Source organism: Pogona vitticeps, chromosome 3 (assembly GCF_051106095.1).
Source record: "Pogona vitticeps strain Pit_001003342236 chromosome 3, PviZW2.1, whole genome shotgun sequence".
NCBI classification, from domain to species: domain Eukaryota; kingdom Metazoa; phylum Chordata; class Lepidosauria; order Squamata; family Agamidae; genus Pogona; species Pogona vitticeps.
The window spans coordinates 170,600,937-170,617,583 of NC_135785.1; the positions used below are offsets into that span (position 1 = coordinate 170,600,937).

General features: G+C 39.0%; 1 long non-coding RNA gene across 2 annotated transcripts in view; it reads right to left on the minus strand.

Moving 5' to 3' along the window:
- Positions 1-797: 797 nt before the first annotated feature.
- Positions 798-16,647, minus strand: part of LOC140705766 (uncharacterized) — a 92,878-nt gene continuing 77,028 nt past the window's right edge. The window contains exons 2-3 of one of the 2 annotated variants that reach the window (XR_013544117.1): positions 3,574-3,665; positions 798-1,683 (exon numbers count right to left, since the gene is read on the minus strand). This is a non-coding gene — a long non-coding RNA (uncharacterized LOC140705766). Of the gene's footprint in view, positions 1,684-3,573; positions 9,166-16,647 lie in introns of those variants that run through there. The other variant, XR_012085263.2, reaches the window with a different exon arrangement.

The following is a 16,647-nucleotide window of genomic DNA, read 5'->3' on the forward strand; positions in this document are numbered from 1 at the left end:
AACAAAATAGACCCTTAGATAAAGAATGATTGAAAAAGGCTGTGGCTTTGTGCATTTACTTGTAGTCCTAAACAATTGCAGTGGTAAGATAACTCAGCCTTTACAACCTGTGGAGAAAGCTGAATCTGTCTCATTTTCAGCATTAGGCAATACATGAAACCCACTTGGGGATCCTGGGAAAAGCTCGTTCAACACTCACTTTATGCTTCGTTTTGTTTTTCTCCTCCCATTGCTGGGCGGACGTGAACCCTGACAGACATCCAATCCTCCTGGTTTCCCCACTTGTAATGAAATATACAGGAGCAAAGGCCCCATTAGAAGAACTCAGTTACAAGCCTTCCCTTAGTTCATTATTGCCGGGGAATCATAGGAGTCATAAAAGTGAGTTCTCAGTTCCCCACTGTATCCTGTAAAGGAAACTGCAAGGTTAGTCAGCTTGATGTTCAAAGTTTTGCATCACTGTTGCGCGGGCTGCTAGCAGACTGTTACCTCCAAAACATTGACTAGCTTGAGAACAAATAACAAACAGGCTTTCTTTTTTTTCCCATTTATGGAACCTGAGGCACAATCTACTTCAATGTTTGCCTCTCTGAAATGAACTAAGGACTGTGGAAAAGCATTCAAGTCAAGGTTGTGGACATGAGAACTTCCCTGTGGGTCATGCCTTTATATTTTCTTCCTATGCAGAAGTACTTAGAGACATGCCGGGAAGTTCATGAGTATCAATATTAGACAATGTTTCTTCTTCCTTCCCCTCCAAAAGTTTTTTTAAAGGAAAAGAAATCTGCTGATAAGTATTCTGGGTGCAAATGAACTTTACTAGAAATACAAAGTATCATGAGCAGGTCTATGCGAATCATTAACTTTTCAAAAGGCACCAGTTCCCTTCTGTCACTAATGACATGCATTACAGTTTAATGTAACACTACTTTTAATTATCAGAGCCCTTTCTTTTAAATATCAAATTTCCCCTTTCTAAATTGTCCTGAGTTCTCTTTACAGTCTCATCTGTCACTGTAAATGTCATCATTTTATTCCTCCTTTGGATGCCGTGACAGGCCCTCTCTTATCCCTAACTTTATCTCTTTTTCCATCTTTTATTGTACTACAAAGATCCCTTTTTTGTAGTTTACAGCTGTATCTGCTTTCCACACGTGGCAAATGATTGCCTCAGTAAAGGTATTTTCTGTTTCAATCTTGCATTTTCCCAAGGGAGAACAAAAAGGGGACCAGCTCTCTGGAGTTGGTTTCACTGAGAAAATTGTTTAGAATTGCCTCATTCCTCAACAGATTAACGAATGCATACAATCCCAGCTTAAGTGCTATTGTACAGCACAATTTATCCATTATACTTTGTCCTTTCCATTTGTAACCCCCCCTCACCAATTAAAGTAATACAGCCTTCCCATACCTGCTCCCAATTAAATCCAAGCTGCATTACCTGCCTTGATGCAGCTGGTCACACATTCCTACCACTTACCAGCATTCATTAGAGCCTTTTCATTATAAAAGGGCTGGTGGCAGGAATTCAAGCTACTGGCTTTATTTAGAGTCCACCTAAATGATCGGCTTTCAGCACCAGGTCTCCCTAAGAAGAGGATTAAGCCAGCTGAGGGAGAATTCATACAGTAGCAAAATATCATTGTCCCAGCTTTGATCGTGTCTTCTTAACCTTGGTGTATCCTAAAGACAAAAAAAAAAAAAAAAGGAAAGAAAAAGCACCATCCATTTGCAAAAGACAGCTGGCCGGGATTGAATGATGAGAGCTAATAAGAACAATGTTCTGTGCTCCCAGTTTTATTTCTTTCTTTCCCTAGGCTCCTGAGCCCTTTACACTGGGGGAAAAACAATAGCTGCTATACAAAATGATTCCCCTTTACAGATGTGCTTTGTCATTAACCACTAAGGCTTCACTGCTGCCGGCTGGCTCAGTGCTGCTTGGGAACCCTTTCCCTTATCAAGCTGAAATAAACGGTCACTGAGGAAGAGAGAGAAAGAGGTCCTACAGACAGAAAGTTAAAATAATACAGTACTTACATAAGGATTTGATTCACTAAATGCACAGTGTTCTGCATATTAGGATTATGCATGATCTAACTATTTAATGCAATATTAGACATACAGGATTTCTGAACACAGAAGCAAAATAAATAGCTGCTGCTAACAGTCCTAGTCCAGGCATACTGCTACAATTAATTGTAATCTGTGTAGTGGGCTTTGAACATAATCCAGTTATACTTTGTGTTCAGAGAATATTTTGAATCATACAGGCCCAGTCTTTTCATGCCTTCTCATACAGCTCAAGCATAATTGGTTTCCTTCTTCTTGCATTTATTTATTTATTTATTTATTTATTTATTTATTTATTTATTTATTTATTTATTTATTTATTTATTTAATATGCCGCCCACACTACCCAAAGGTCTCTGGGTGGCTTACAACATTTAAAATATATTAAAAATTCATAACAATTAAAATAGAATTAAAATATATATAAAAATTGCCATCGGACCCACAGCTAATATTATTTCAATTAAAAGCCTGTAACTTGGAAATAACAAGTTATAATTAATCAATTACTAGTAACTAATTCCTTTTCCTAACAATTGAGAACTACTTCTATCACATTCCAATTTCAACCTAATGAAAGACAACTGCATTTCATGTTGTAATGGTTCCTTTTTAGTTACTTGTACAGTAATGGGAATGTGGCCTCACTGAACAGTGACGTGAGAATATCGCCTGGTTCATGTTCTGTCATGGATTTTGAGAAGACAGCAGGATGGAGAAGAGGCCACTGTGTTTTACACCGTAGGCCTTTTTAAATTAAAAGTAACCAGTGTGGTGTAGTGGGTAGAATGGCAGAATAGGATTCAGAAGAAGTGGGCTCAAATCTCTGTTTGGCCCACTTCTTCTTTAAATAGCTCTCATAGCTTGAAAACTCTACAAGGGTCACCATAGTTCAGATGAGACTTGACAGCTCATAACAATGAACACATTATTTTAGCTGTCCTTCAGAACAGTAGAATAAAGACCTCCTTTAACCATTTTAACTATACAGTAATAATAATAGCTATTTTGTGGTGAGTGAAAATGAATCCACTAATTTATAAATGTAACTTCCAGGCCTTGTAATTCCAGGCCTTGTTATTTAAACACTTTGAAGATGTGTCAGGATAACCATCTTTTCCTAGGAGGTGATGGGCTTGTTTGCATGATACTGTATTTTCCTAGACTCTCCTACTTTGCTTCAATAGCTGTGGGGGCTCATCTAATTTCCTTGCCAGTATAGGGACTCATTGGATTGCTCTCAGCCTCTCCTCAGCTATCAGAATATGCCTGAATATATCTGAATGTACGATATGCAAAAACTCTGCTCACAACCTGCATTTGATCCCAATGGTTTTAAGTAGCCAATCCAAATTTGATTCAGCCTTGCATCCTTCTGAGGTCAGCAAATTGAGTTCCCGGTGGCTGGAGGGGGCAATGTGTAGCCTGCATTATTAAATTGTAAACCACCCGGACAGTGCAAGCACTATAGGGAAGTCTATGTGTTAGACCTGCAAGACTCACCCGTTTCTCTTCCTGGGCCTTGTGACATCACCTCAAAGTCCTTCCTTTTCCTGATAGTGCAGAGTCATACACAGAGCTGAGCAACTGTACACCTGGAAGGATGAAAAAGCACTTGTTGAAATGCAGAGAGAGAAGTTGCCAGCCTTCACTTCCTCTAATCTTGCCCCCCTCCATACTATGTTAATTGGGTAGAGAAAATGGAAATTGTTGTCCAAATCAACTGGAAGGAACCTGGTCTGGGTAAACTCACCTAGAGCCTTAGGAAGAGTATGCAGCAACTTGGAAAAATGACTCTATTTATACCAGCTGGTTTACCTCAGTCATCCAAGCTGTGACATCACATCCATTTGTATCTAGTGCAGAAAGCTTTAACAAAGGGGTCCAAGAAGAGATGTGCTGAATGAAGAGAAGGCAATCTGTGGCATCACTGCTCAGTTAGAGGACAAATAAATGTGTTGTTTTAGGCTAAACCTCCACATGATTTCTAATTTCTACCAGTACAAATATGGAGTGATGCTTTTTAGTATGGGTACCTGTGGAAGTTAGTTTTCCCTCAGATGAAAGTCTCTGTTCAGGCACATTCATCCCCAGATGAAAGGCCAGGTTTTATTCACTCCCTCCCCCCAAAAAAAACACACCCCTTTCCTATGAAGACCACATTCACAGGCGATCCCTTCTGGGACTGGTGAAACTGGTTGCTACTAGGGGTGCAAACCTTCACTTGTTACTTTTACAGGGAAAGCTTTTGAACCAAAACAAATTCAAACATTTTCTCTGCCAGTACACAAGATGATGACAGTTTTTGTGCATTTTTGTATTTTTGGCACTTTTTAGTGAAAAAAGTCACTGAAGTGTGTGTATGTGTTTGTATTCTGGAGAGAAAGCATGTGAAAAATACAAGGTCTTAAACAGAAAATGTAAGGCTGTTGTGCAAAAAAAAAAAAAGGAAAAGGAAACACGCACACAAATCCCACATGTTCTTGCAGGAAACAAAATGCTGGTTGGTTTGTTTTGCTACTGTGTAAGAATGAAAAAGCTTACAGTAGATGCCTATTTTTTTTTCAACAGTGTGTTGAGAAACCGCCCCCCCCCTTTTTAAATCAAAGACAAAAAGATTCAGCAATATTTGATGCATCCCTATTTGCCAATCCCTGACTCCTAAAGTTTTGACACCATGTCCTGTGAAATCCAGCAACCTGTCTCCCAAAATTTAAATTTCTATTCACTCTGGAGACTGATAATAAGCATATAACCCATGTTACTGGTATCGGCAACCTGAAGAGAAAAGACTTGGCTTATCCTGTCATTGGCATCTTCATACACATCCTAAGGGCTTCTCCATGAAATACAGGAAGCAGAATAGTGAATGGCTCACTTGTGACTACAGAAAAGTTAGGGGTGGAGAAAATGTAAGAAGTTCCATCGTGTCAAGTTTTAAGCTATAGCATTCAGACTTATCCACATTTGGCACCAGCTGAGTAGCAATTCTTGACTGCACGTCTCTGCTCTTATCAAGGATCAACAACATATGCATATCCATAGTATCTCTGCCCCCCACACTTTCTGTTGGGGGAGGATGTATATTAGTGTTTTCCTCTCAATTAACTCCTAGGCAATTTTCCCAGCTAAATACATAACATCTTTGGCAAAGCGCCAAAGAAAATCTTAAGAGCCAATGCGAAGTTCTGCACTTACACAGGCAGCTTAGATTTTCATGTGGTGAACTGGATTCATGCCAGGAACTCCTTCCATAAAGTCAACAGTAGGAATGCCATGTCTATGCACACACACACACACACACAGAGAGAGAGAGAGAGAGAGAGAGAGAGAGAGAGAGAGAGATTTAAAAAATAAGAAGCTTTACTTTAGATTTCCAGGGCCAGTACAGAAATATGAACATTCTGTAGTGTGAAAGAAAGATTTATCCTGGTATTAAATTTACCTGATTAGTCCTTTATTTTATGAAAAAGTATATTTCCGATAGCATAGATAAAAAAGACCAATAGAGTAATCCTATGCTCCAATCACAATGTATATATCAGGTGGAAGATAATCTGACATTATGTCCACAAAAGAGCTACCATGTCTTATATATGTTCAGCAGGAAACAAAGTTAATACATTAACAGCAAAAATGGGAGACACTATGAAGCATTCATAAAAACTCTTCCAAGCCTCACCAGTCAGGCAGGGGCATGAAGGAAGCTTATGAGGATGTGCCTTTCTACGCCCCTCTAAAGTAGGGATGCAAATCCGATTTTATTCCATAGAATGAATGAGAACTAAAGATTTTGGGTGAGAAAGAGACTAGAAGGATTTTCACAGTACAGGGGAAAAAAACACCTTTTTTTGTGAACATGTCCAAGAAAGAGCTCTAAAAATATTCTGTTCTGTACCTCAGTACACTTAGGGATGTACTCACTTTTGTTGCCAGCAGTTTAGACATTAATGGCTGTGTGTTGTGTTATTTTGAGGGGACAGCACATTTACACTGTTATACAAGCTGTATACTCACTGCTCTACATTGTAGCCAAGCGTCATTTCTTCAGTGTTGTCACATGAAAAGATACACTAAAATATTTATGAAATGTGAGGGGCTGTACTCACTTCTGTGATATACTGTATATATAAATAAAGTCTCAGGAAAGGGAGAAAAAACATTGTTTTCATGAGGGTATCCAGCTTTCCTTCCTCTGTGTTGTAACAGTGTCTTGGTGAAGATCAGATACTAAGATGCACCTGTACAGACACAGTCAGAGAAATCCTACCTCTGTACAATAATTTCACATTTGGGGATTGTTTTTCAAAAACTTTGCAGAAACCTTGCTTTTTTTTTTTTTTTTTTACAGAAAGCCTGGTGTATTGTGCAAAATGAAAGCTTTGTAGGTTTTGTTTTATGGTGACAGAAAATACAGGAGATTGTTATGCTTTTGCCTTTTTTTTCTGATGTTGTTGTTTCTTCTTGCTGCCTTGCAGGAGCAAAAGGATCTTGAATCAGTGCACAGGTCTTTTCAATTGGGTGTTTTCAATTTGTCACTAGGCGTTTGCATAATATTTTACTTTTGAACCTTTTCCCTCTCTGGTTTAGATTTTGTAGAGGGAGAGTCTCTAAGAGATGCTCTTTCATTGCTGAGATCAGTATTACCCATCTGTCTTATCCCTACGCTTTTCAAAGTAGTCCAAGGTGCAAAGTATTTTTTTTCAGTTCCCTGCACTGCATTGTTTATTGCTCTTTTTCCTACTTTTGGTAACAATATAAGAAGAACCCTGCTGGGTTAGAGGAAAATAACTTGGTCATTCTATCCCAGGGGCTTTATGGCCTGATGTAACTCTATCATTTCATTGGGGGGGGGGAACCCTTCACTGTTACAAACTAATAGTTATGAGTGATTGACACTGGAGGAAACTTATCTCCCAATTTTCTGCGTCCTTCATGTACCCCTACGGCAGCATCATTCATCTGAACTTCTAATTATCTGGACATTTTTTAATATTCTCCAGCTCACTCAGATAGAGGACACTTTTCTCTGCATGTTAAATAAATACCGAGTGTATGACCAAATAGTGCTGCATTTAGTTGAAAGGACAGCTCCCCGTGGAAAGAATTTTGACATTCAGATAAGCCGTAAAGTGGCCTTTTCAGTCTGAACTACACTTTTTAAACTGGACAATTAAAAGCATGAATACAGGAGGAAAGGCAATAAAAATGAACCATTAGGAGGATATGATCCATAGTTTAAGATCTCCAGAATTCTGTACCACTACTGTACTGAAGCGCTGAATAGAACTTAACACAGGCAAGTCATAAGGACTTTAATCTCTGTGGGGTACTCAGGTCTTTTCTTTTCATTCTTCATCATCTAAGGTGAATACAAGCATCACCTTTTAGTTGAAAACCCTGCATGTGGTAGTCTGTTGAACAAGATAAGATGTATTGAAAAGACAAAAACATTACTCCTAATCGTAGCCTGTGCATGACCAGTGGTTGTTCTCTCAAATTCTCTGTCAGCCAACTAGAATAGAAAGATTAAGGGCTGAGTACCTCCCGAACTACTGCTCTTCAAACTGCAGCTGCAAAATAAATAAATAAATAAGGTGAATCAAGTACACATGCGGTATTAAGGAAAAGTAGACTCCAAGGCCCCTTCCTTAAGCTTTTGCTATAAATCCTCTTGCCTGTATTATTTTTGGCATGGGTCTTTTCCAGCTCATAACAGATCCATTTTTCAAAGGAGGCAACTGCAGTATTGAACCCAGGAATCTTGAGAAGGGTGATGGTGTCTGTGCCTTACTTCTTCGTTCCCAGCTCCTCTCCTTGATGACAAAGGCAGTTTTATTTTTGACTCATTTGGAATATTTCTGGAGGGTAGCTGAAGGGCTGCTTTACCTTAGGAGATAAAATGGCTTGGGAATATGATAATAAAAGTAATGTTCATGATCATCATCACGATAACTGCTGCCGTTGTTGCTAGCCACCAGTTGTCTCCCAATCAGTAAAGGAGTCATCCGCTAAACCTTTTCAGGTATCTGATAAATCTTTACATCTCTGATGAAAAACAGGAAGCAAAGCCATTTTAAAACAAAGAAAAATGTTGACAACTCTTGCTTAGATCTCATATTTACACATAACCTTACCAGATGATAAATGTGAATATAGATATAATACTATTGTCCAGGATGTCACTATATGCTGAATCAAGAATATAACACTTGCAGGAATTGTGCTACCTGAATCAGATTTCTTAGGACATGTGTTTTCATTCTCATTCAAAGACTTTCTGATTTACCTTGGTTCCAAATCCAGTTTATGGAAACAGAAAAGCTTCAAGACTCACTGATTACAACTGAAAAATAAATGATGATCATGATGTTCTTTTCTTCCTGTCAGGACTCCATGAAATCTGAAGATTATCATATGTCCTCGGAAGAGTTTGGGCTTCCCAAACTATTGACAATACAGGTAGAATGGGATACATCTTTAGAATAATTTTTAAAAATACAGGGACTTAAAAAAAATCTTGAGAGAATGGAAAGAAGTGTTAACTGCCTCTTCAGAGGGAGTCAAGGCTCCACATGTTATACAAATTTCATATATTTGTGCAAGAACAGCCTTTATATTATGAGGGTATCAAAATTCTATATCTCCAGGTTCTTTGTGGCCCACAGTTCAAGCAGACAACACGAAGATGACCTTAAATGACAAATCTATGAAGTTTCAGAAGGATGAGTGTGGTGGGCGAGCAGTTCATTTTCATATCCCGCCCACAGTTTTTGGCAAGTTGTGTGAAAATGACAAATGTTACTGAGGTGCCCATAAACAAGAATTCTGCAACATTTCAGAAGCTCTGGTGCACAAGTCTAACTGTGAGGATGGTTGAAAACCAATGGCTGAAATCCAGTTGCTTAGTATTTTATGTCACACTAAAATCGGCCCATTGAATCAGTGGGGATTAAATCCTTTCTGTGCTCCATTGATTCAAATGGGCTTACCCCAGTTGTGACTTAATATGCTAAGCAGCAGAATTCAAGCCAATGTGAGATAGATTTTTAAAGTAGCAAAGCATGGTACTTATGGAAGAATGTTTATCCCAGGGTCCTCATTCTTGTCCCACCTCACCTCACCTCCAGTGTTGTCTAATGCACTAGTTCTTAACCTTGGGTTACTCAGGAGTTTTGGACTGCAACTCCCAGAAGCCTTCACCACCAGCTGTCCTGACTGGGGTTTCTGGGAGTTGCAGTTCAAAAGCATCCGAGTAACAAAGGTTAAAAACCACTGGTCTAATGCACCTGCTCTGTCTATACCTTCACAGCATTAAATGGGTCATCAACAGAGAATCAAGCTATGCATAATCATTGTGTATCTGCAGCTGCTGTTTTGTGGTTGGAGGGCAAATGATCACTATTCCACCCTTCCTGCTGAGGATCTTCCTAAACATAGAGCTGACACTGACTGCATGTTGGAACCACCATGTGTTATCTTTTATCTCAGATTTGCATCCAGTTCATTCTGAAGCTGTTTGGTCCATATTGTTGCCCATGTGGAGGTCAATGTGGTATGCCAAAATGCTAAGCTGTAAAAACATGATAGCAATACATTTTTCCAGGTGTGTCCGAGGCGAACATAATCAGCGAACTTGCTGTTCTCACATGCTGCATATTTTTAATGTATATTTATTTGTTCCCTTATTTTTTGCACCAATTCCAACGTATAGGATTATGGAAATACACAAAAGCATTGGATGCTATGGAGTAGAAACGGTAGCACAAGGTAACTGAGGAGATCATTGTATAATATCTTTTTCAGAGCTGTTGGTATGAATGTGTGTGTTTCCGCTGACGTCTCAATGGCTGGAATAATAAACCATAGTAGACATAACAGGCAATTAATCCATTGTACTTTCACCAGCCTTTTGAAGCAGCTGGAACAAAACATCCAATGGATGATAAGTTCACCTATAATGTTGAGCTCTTTTCTCCTCAAAGTCATTGTAGATCAATCAATTTCTATTTGACTCCAGGCTAACTGCTTCATTTAGGCTGCCCACCTCATTCTAAATTTTAGGTGAGTCAGGGTTTTGTTGTGTTTTTTTTAATAGGGGTTTTCCAATTGTAATTCACTGCATATCTCACACACAAAAAATATACTAGCAATTTGTCAAAGTGTATATAAACTTCAGAAGGTTTTCCTGTTGAGGGCACATTAATTCCTACTGTCACCCCATTTAGGTGGAACCAGGGTTACAGAATTCAATACCCATGGAGACATAACTGCTTCTAATACTGATTCATGTTTTTCCCCCATGCTCAAGCAAATGTAGTCAAAACCATGCCAATGATGTGCAACAGGGATGTGTCACCTGACTCAAAGTAACTATGACATTTATAGGGGTATGCAAGTCTTTTTTAAAAAATCAGCTCAATGACAACTCCATATGTTGACAAAAAATCTATCTATGCTACAGTTATAACCTTTATTATCACTTTGATTTTCAAGGTTCCAGCTTATAGGAATCCTGTGATTTGCAGTTTAGTGTTGGGGCACTAAACTATAAATCACAGGATAGGAGGGCCTGGCATGCTCTGGTTCATGGGGTCACAAAGAGTCGGACACGACTAAATGACTAAACGATGACGTTGGGGCACTTGGAATGATCTCTGATCTGGTTCAGGACAGTTCTCTAGCACAAGAGTGGCCCTTCAAATGTTTTGGAATTCAGCTCCCAGAAACCCATTCTGCAGAACTAGGAGAGGTGAATTTCAATTTGTGAGCCAGAACCTCCTTATCTCTGTGATATATGGGTACTGGGATTTTTTTTTCTAATTGCTTAGTGGATGAGGAGAAAGAAGTTGTGTGCAAACAGGTATGCATAAGAGAGAGATCTCTGCCTCTGAATATGGATCAAAACATTTTTTTTAAAATGAAACAGAAGAAGGTGCCAAAACATGATTCATTAAGCACATACTTTAAGGTACTTAAGCATGATTTTCTTTCCATGATTTTTCTTCCAGCCATGTACAACATGTGATGTTAGTCCAAATCAGGGATATGGCCTGGGAGTATCAGTTTAACACTTTCCTCCCTATGCCATTTCCGAACAAAATTTGCTTTCCAGTCCTTCTATTTACCCCATGAAGATGAGACTTTCTATGAATAGCAGTCAAGTGGGGGTGGGGGTGAGGAGGTAGCAGTGTGAATGTGTTTGAGTTTCTGTGTTTGAGAGAGAGAGAGAGAGAGAGAGAGAGAGAGAGAGAGAGAGAGACTTTTTGGCGGGGCACCAAAAAAGATTTAGCCCTTTCTTTTGGCACCTTGGCCTTGATTCAGATCAGTCACCCCTGCACAAACGCATGGCTGCTTTTTGTGAAAAACAGATAGTAGATAATTGTAACAAGGTGTACTGTTCATGTTCAGTGTAATATGTAGCGTCATTCTTTCGCATGATAAAATGTGGCCCCTTATTCATCCATCCCATTTGAGTCCTTGGGATGCAAATAACTGTATCTTCCAATGATGTCCATAATAAACTACCTCTCTCTTTCTCTCTGATTAAAGTATGTGAACTTTAAAGCAATGAAATGAAGTGTGACCCCGTGTGCATTCAAAGCATATCATGATTTGTGGTTTAAAACGTTAAAGAATCCACATTAAGGAAGATGCTGTTGCATTTCACAGCATAATATGCATAAGTTATGTTGCAAGAGCCAACTTTTTCTGCACTCTGTGTTGTCTTTGGAAAAAAAAATCAAATTCTCATTTCATATTAATATTCAGCATTCATATTGTATGTGGACACCTATGCAAACATGAATGTTCACATTGTCATATTGTTATGACATTAAAGATCACTGTTAAAAACTTTCATAAATTATCTATGAAGCTGTAAACTGGTTTTATCACTGGCATCGTACTTTTCAGAACTGTATTAAATATTTTTGTATAGAGTGTATCAACATAAAAGAACAAAGGGAATATGTAATGGCATTTGATTACTTTATGTTATATTTATGTGCATAAATTTAGTAAATAGCATGATTTAGGATCATGTAGTAAGACTTTTCTGGAATACACAATAAAAAGAAGACTGCTGCGAGTTTTGGTGAATTAAATAAGGCAATCAAAATCATGTGGTCAGATTCTATGTCATCAGTGGGGTTATTCCTGAGGGCTTGTTCTTCAAAACATAAACTGGAAACACTATAAACTGGAAACACTGACAGGGATTTTTGAACGGTTTATGAGCGGTACAATCTCAAACTACTGAAAAGGAGCCTGGACAAATATCATAGCTCTGGAATTGGAATAGGTAAATCTGCGCACTTCTGCTCTCACTAATAATTCTGTTTCATTAATGCATGAATTCACACATGTTATCAAAGATGTTTATTTTAATCTATTAAAATAAGATGGACTAAATCTATAAAAACATTTAAAAGTCATTTTCTGGATATGAAAACTGGCTGTTTTGTTCAGCTGTATTTCAAGGAAGAAACAAAATACTTTTGGATGCTAGAGGATTGGACTGGCCGCCATTTTGTTTTGTTCCTCACAGAATATTCTGTTGTCTGAACCTGCAGAAACATAAAATGGCTGCCTCCTTTGCCATTCATGGAGATCACCATTGCAGCAATTAAATATCAACAGAAAAATCCACATTTTTACGGAGTAGGCAGAGCATTCTTTCAGCTGTTCATTTTATTTGAGAAGGGCAGTGTTCAGCATCCCTCCAGATAAAAACAAGTGATTGAATGAGGCTTGTTCAAAATATAAATTAGGCATGGGCTGGACAGAACAACTATCAGGTGAATACACAGATGGTTACATAATCATAGAGAGTGCTTATCAATGGCTCCTTCTTAAACTGGAAGGAGGCAAGAAGTGGGATACCCCAAGGCTTAGTCCTGGGCCCAGTGCTCTTCAACATTTTTATTAATGATCTGGATGAGGGGACTGCAGGAAATGCTTATCAGATCTTCAGATGGCACAAAGTGGATGGCAGACCTAAAGCTCTGGAAGACAGAAACAAAATTCAAAAAGATCTTGATAGGCCAGAGCACTGGGCTGAAAACAACAGAATGAAATTTAACAGAGGCAAGTGCAAAATTCTACACTTAGGAAAAAGAAACAAGATGCACAGTTATAATATACTTGGTCCAGGAATACTACATGCAGGAAGGATCTTGGAATTGTTGTATGAGCTAACAGTGTATTGTGGCTGCAAAAAAGGCAAATACTATTTTAGATGCCTTAACAGAAGTATAGTCTCCAAATCTGGTGAAGTACTAATTCTCATTTTGGCGCTAGTTTGGACACTGCACTTTAAGAAGGATGCAGACAAAATGGAACAATTTGGTTCCTTGGCAACAAGGATATTAAGGGATGGAAATCAAGACCAATGAAGAAAGACTGAAAGAACTGGACATGTTTAGTCGTAAAAAAAGAAGACTGAGCAGAGAGATGAGAGCACTCTTCAAATACTTGAAAGCAGGGATGTTAGCAAATCTTTGGGTCCAATTCCCAAGCCCCCAGTCCAAGTCTATCAAAAATAAGCTTATTTCCCCAGAAAAAAAGGGAGGGGTGGGTGGACTCCAAGTTGTGAGTCAAGTCCACGTCATTGAGTCAAGTCTGAGTTGAGTCATCGATGTGACTTAAGTCCAGCTTGAGAGTGAGTCTGGTGACTCGACCTCCTATCCCTGCTTGAAAGGTTGTAATAAATAGGAGGGACAATCATCCCAAAGTGCACAGCATGTGATAATGGACTCAAGTTACAGGAACCCAGAGTTCGGATGAGTATCAGGAAAAACTTCCTAACTGTTAGAGCAGTATGGCAATGGAACTAATTACCTTGGGAGGTTGTGAACACTTTTCAACACTGGAGGCTTCAAGTGAAAATTGTACACTCATTTGTCAGATATACAAAAAAATCCTCAAGTTCCCTTCTGTAGATCATGTGAATAAATGTTTGAATATTGGGGTGCTGTTATTAAAACAGACCATATGAAATTCCTGCACATCACTGATCCTCATGAAAAATAAGGGAAACAGTATTTAATAATACTAAATATGAATTTACTATAAAATATTTTATTGTTTCTCAACAAATAAAAATGGGAAACTATTCCAATTTAATGTATTTGCGAAGGCTTTCACGGCCGGGATCTAATGATTGTTGTGGGTTTTTCGGGCTCTTTGGCCATGTTCTGAAGGTTGTTCTTCCTAACGTTTTGCCAGTCTCTGTGGCCGGCATCTTCAGGGGACAGAGGAGTGCTGTCCTCTGAAGATGCCGGCCACAGAGACTGGTGAAACGTTAGGAAGAACAACCTTCAGAACACAGCCAAAGAGCCCGAAAAACTCACAACAACTATTCCAATTTAATTTGAATTTTTAAAAATTAGAATAGCATTGGTTTCTCTACAGATTGCATGAATCTGTCACCTTTTACGGGACTGATACCCCCCCCACACACACACACACTTGTTTGTTTGGGCTTCAGAAGGCCTCACACAATGACACTTCCTATTGTTAGATCATTCTGACAGTGTTTTTTTTTAAGGATAAAGAGAAGGAGGCTCAGCTCAGATCCATATCTCTGTTTTCCACTTTCCTTTCCTTTGGCTTCTGCCTCTCCCCAACCCTGACTCTATACCAGCTGTAGAGTCCTCCCTCCCTCCTCCAATATTGCCTCTTTGTATTGCTTGTTTGGTCCCTTGTTCAACCATCTTTCCTCATCAGTGAGTCATCACCTTTCTATTATATTTGTAGTTCTGTCCTGTTTCCAAAGTGATACAGCCTAGCAGACATGTTAACATTTCTTCAATGCGTTGCCACTTAGGGATTTCAAGACTCCCTCTCCAGGGATTCTCTGAAGGCCCACTTATTGTAGGAATGTGCACTGGAATCTCACAAAGCCGAGAGCTGAACCTGAATTGGCTTCAGCTCATAACAGATCCCAGTCCTTCCCAATTCAAAATGGCATGCCCTCCAACCCCTTCAGATCCAGTTATGGGCCCTACATATGCCCTCCTTAGTGCTTTGGTTTTTGGGCAAGAGTTTTTACTGGTTTTTTTTGGCGGGAGAGAGGTGGGGTTGGCAAGAAATAATATATCTCTGAAAGTCTCTGTTTATGTGAAAGAGTGCAGTTGATAGGCTGGCAGAGAAACTTTATAATTTAAGATATGTTTTATCAGGACTTCTTTAATCACCGTGCTTTCAGAGAATGATTGTGTTTTAGTTAAATATTAGATTGTTCCTTACTTAGACTCATAGGGCTATTGAGACTAGCCAGAAATCTGCAGCTAAAGCACCCCTGGTAGATATCCACCCAAATTCTGCTTAAATATGTCCTGTGCAGGACAGCCAATTCCATTATTGAATGGCTCTCACTGTTAATTCTTCCTAATGTTTAGTCAAAAGCTTCTTTCCTGCAACTTAAATCCATTACAAAAGAAAAAGAAAAGAAAAGAAAGGTAAAATCCATCTTCCATAAGAGATTCCTTTCAAATATTTGAAGATGGATATGCCATCACCTCTTAGCCTTCTTTTCTCCAGACTAAATATGCCAAGTTCTGTAAACTTTTCTTACAGGGCTTAGTTTTCAAAACCCTAACCATTCTAGTTACCCTCTTCTGCTTCTCAATAGCCTTATTAAACTGTGGTGTTCAGAACTAGACACAGTACTCTGTGAGACACCGAAAATGGACGCTGTATGGAGGATCTTCGCTGGACGGTGAGTTTTTAGTCCACTAGAACACATTGAACGGTTTTCATTGTGTTTCAATGGGTTTTTAAATTTTGCTTTATGACGTTTTCGCTTAACAGCGATTTTCCTGGAACGGATTATCGTCGTTAAGTGAGGCACCACTGTATTACTTCCCTTCTGGAAGTGGACACTCTACATCTCCTTTTTTCCAACCACAGTGGATGCCGTTCTGTCCCTTCAGCATTGTCTGGAGGCTGTACTGCAATGGATGCAGGAAAATGGGCTGAGGCTGAACCCGGACAAGACTCTCTTTTTTGGGGGGGGGGGGTGACTCTCACTACAAAGAGTGAGGTTCGCGGCCTGGGGGTTCATCTGGACCTGGCGCTCACCATGGAAGTCTGTTTTATTGTGAGCCACCCAGAGTAGATGCTGTCTAAATGGGTGTGATACAAATTTAATAAATAAATAAATAAAGATACCCTAGTATAGCATTTTCTTTTTTTTTCCCCAGCCAGCTTTTATCCATTCTGTAATTGTGCATCCAAATTGAGTACTTTACACTTCTTTCCAGTTGGAATTCATTTTGTTTGCATTAGTCCAGTGCTCTAACTGGTTAAGGTCCAGTTGAGAGACCTAGGACAGAACCCTACAATACTCTAATTGCCATGCCCCTCTATACTGATGAGAAGCTATGGGAGAGCCCTCTTGGAGTGCAGCCTGTCAACCACCTACAAATCTACAGTGTAGTATGATTTAACTCACATTTTACCAGTCTTACCACAAAAGTATCATTATTTCTTATTTATTTTTATTTAAAATACTTTACCCCTCTTTTCTCCTTAAAAATGATTTCTTTGTTCCATGGAGGATGTAGCTTCCTT